The sequence below is a fragment of the Cynocephalus volans genome, chromosome 3, assembly GCF_027409185.1.
Source record: "Cynocephalus volans isolate mCynVol1 chromosome 3, mCynVol1.pri, whole genome shotgun sequence".
Lineage (NCBI taxonomy): Eukaryota > Metazoa > Chordata > Mammalia > Dermoptera > Cynocephalidae > Cynocephalus > Cynocephalus volans.
Genome location: NC_084462.1, coordinates 144,203,818 through 144,206,891, shown reverse-complemented (window position 1 = coordinate 144,206,891; position 3,074 = coordinate 144,203,818). Strand labels below are relative to the sequence as shown.

General features: G+C 39.0%; 1 pseudogene; it reads left to right on the top strand.

The window, feature by feature from the left end:
* The first annotated feature begins 1,566 nt into the window (after positions 1–1,566).
* LOC134372964 (high mobility group protein B1-like) lies at positions 1,567–2,744 on the top strand (annotated as a pseudogene).
* The last annotated feature ends 330 nt before the right edge of the window (positions 2,745–3,074 follow it).

Here is a 3,074-nt window from a genome sequence, read left to right as displayed (position 1 = left end):
TCCAGGAGTCAAAACTATTATTTTCCTTGCTGCTTCCCAAGTCAAAGTACATCTTCTCTCAGAAGAAAACCAAGTTTACACAGACTTCTTGTAGAGCACTCAGCACAATAAATCAGGTTAGGCCCAGTGGGAAATAAAAGATTAGAGTAAAAGGAAATCTTTGATTAAAAATGTAATTCATTATTCAATACTCTTTGCCAAACAGCAAACATAAAGGCCATAAACCTTGCCTTAACTCAATAATTCAAAGAGCTTCCCAAACACAGGATAATACAAACTGATTCGTTTGAAATCGTACCCAAGGAGTGACTCATTAGTCCTAAGTACACACAATGTCACACCTATGTGAGATGCTGTCAGTGCAACAGCAAGAAGTAAGCAAAATGGAAATGTGTTTAGTAATCCTATCCTACTCTCCAATCTTAAAGAAGCCCACATATTCTTTTCTTCATGTATAATTGTTTCTCAGTGCTTAGAAAAGCCTTTTCAAATTAGAGGTAAGATCTGACAAATCCTTCCTCTCCCAGCATGGGATATGTACCCAGAGAAGTAATATCAAATATTAACTGGTTGGTCAAAATTGGTTATAAAATGGCATTAAAGCTTGAAGTCACATCACTCCCATAATCATCCTGAAAATATACATGACATTAATGAATTTGCAATTGAATTTTTGCCAGCATCCCTTGTAAGGTACATAACAAATGCATTCCCAACGATTTTATGCCTCTATAATCATTTGGTAAATTGCAGCAATAATACACTTGTTTCCCTCTAACTACACTTTTTGGGAAATGCAGATAATACTCATGTAAATCCCTGTTTCTGTTGTTTTAAAGATTAAACATCCTTTCACCTGAGAAGCACAGAGTGGCTTGTTTCCTTGACAACATAATTTGCTTCCAGTTCAATGGAACATCGAGTTCTTTTTCACAGGTTCACTGCACTGAGTGGCCAATCCCAGCTCAGAGAGCCCCACTTCCTTCGCAAAGCAGTATTTTTAAAAAGTCTGTTGCTAAGGTGTTTTTGTTATGGTTAAATGAACCTCTTAAATATTGATTTAATGCTTTCAATTTTTTAAGCTGCTGTGCATTCAGCTTTTTCTTAAGCACGTAGGGCACAGCTCCTCTGAGCCTCTTATTCATCTGCCTTGGCTCTTTCATTTCAATGATACAAATCCACTGGCACCTTCTTTTGTAGATTTTTCAACTAAAAACAACAATCGTCTGACTGAGTGAGGATGGGCCCAGGAGAGCACCTGCTTTTCCAACTCTGGTGTGACACAATCTAGAACTATAACAGTGTGAATGCCCCTCTAAATTGGCCAAAATATTACTTCTAGACCTAAAATATTTAAAGGTGCCTATAACAGGGCTGAGTTTCCATTAAAGGTTAAGGCCTTGGACCATTCTAGAAAATGCCTGGTTCTGATAGAAGATCTTCAAACCTTGTTAGATTCTAGTCTACGGCTAATCCTTCCAAATTCAACCTTTGCACCCATTTCAGGGTGTCTAGGTACCCAGTTGGAATTCCTGTGAAATATTTGTCCATCAGGATAGCCTACGGCTCTCACAGCCATTGCAGTACATAGAGCTCCATAGAGACAGCGCCGGGGCAAGTGAGAGCCGGACGGGCACTGGGCGACTCTGTGCCTCGCTGAGGAAAAATAACAACATGGGCAAAGGAGATCCTAAGAAGCCGAGAGGCAAAATGTCATCATATGCATTCTTTGTGCAAACTTGTCGGGAGGAGCACAAGAAGAAGCACCCAGATGCTTCAGTCAACTTCTCAGAGTTTTCTAAGAAGTGCTCAGAGAGGTGGAAGACCATGTCTGCTAAAGAGAAAGGAAAATTTGAAGACATGGCAAAGGCGGACAAGGCCCGTTATGAAAGAGAAATGAAAACCTATATCCCTCCTAAAGGGGAAACATAAAAGAAGTTCAAGGATCCCAATGCACCCAAGAGGCCTCCTTCGGCCTTTTTCTTGTTCTGTTCTGAGTATCGCCCCAAAATCAAAGGAGAGCATCCCAGCCTATCCATTGGCGATGTTGCAAAGAAACTGGGAGAGATGTGAACAACACTGCTGCAGATGATAAGCAGCCTTATGAAAAGAAGGCAGCTAAACTGAAGGAAAAATATGAAAAGGATATTGCTGCATACCGAGCTAAAGGAAAGCCTGATGCAGCAAAAAAGGGAGTTGTCAAGGCTGAAAAAAGCAAGAAAAAGAAGGAAGAGGAGGAAGACGACGAGGATGAAGAGGATGAGGAGGAAGAGGAAGACGAAGAAGATGAAGAGGAAGAGGAAGATGATGATGATGAATAAGTTGGTTCTAGCGCAGTTTTTTTTCTTGTCTATAAAGCATTTAACCCCCCTGTACACAACTCACTCCTTTTAAAGAAAAAAATTGAAATGTAAGGCTGTGTAAGATTTGTTTTTAAACTGTACAGTGTCTTTTTTTGTATAGTTAACACACTACCGAATGTGTCTTTAGATAGCCCTGTCCTGGTGGTATTTTCAATAGCCACTAACCTTGCCTGGTACAGTATGGGGGTTGTAAATTGGCATGGAAATTTAAAGCAGGTTCTTGTTGGTGCACAGCACAAATTAGTTATATATGGGGATGGTAGTTTTTTCATCTTCAGTTGTCTCTGATGCAGCTTATACGAAATAATTGTTGTTCTGTTAACTGAATACCACTCTGTAATTGTGAAACAAAAAAGTTGCAGCTGTTTTGTTGACATTCTGAATGCTTCTAAGTAAATACAATTTTTTTTATTAAAAAAAAAGGATAGCCTACAAATTTTACTCAGAAAAAAATCAGGTAGGTGAATTCATAGTGCTACCTGCATAGTTAGTCAATAGGCAAGAAACTGGTCAATAGTAAAATCTCGGTAAAATAGTACACTGTTGCCAAGGACAAGCAGCAGCTCAGGAAAACATCTAAAAATGAAATATAGAAAACAAATACAGAAAAACAGCTTCTGAAAAATGGTGGAAAACCCTATAGTACTCTACAGAGAAATTTATTACCTTACCTCACCAAATGTAGCTTTAAGTTTTGGCACATGTTTACAG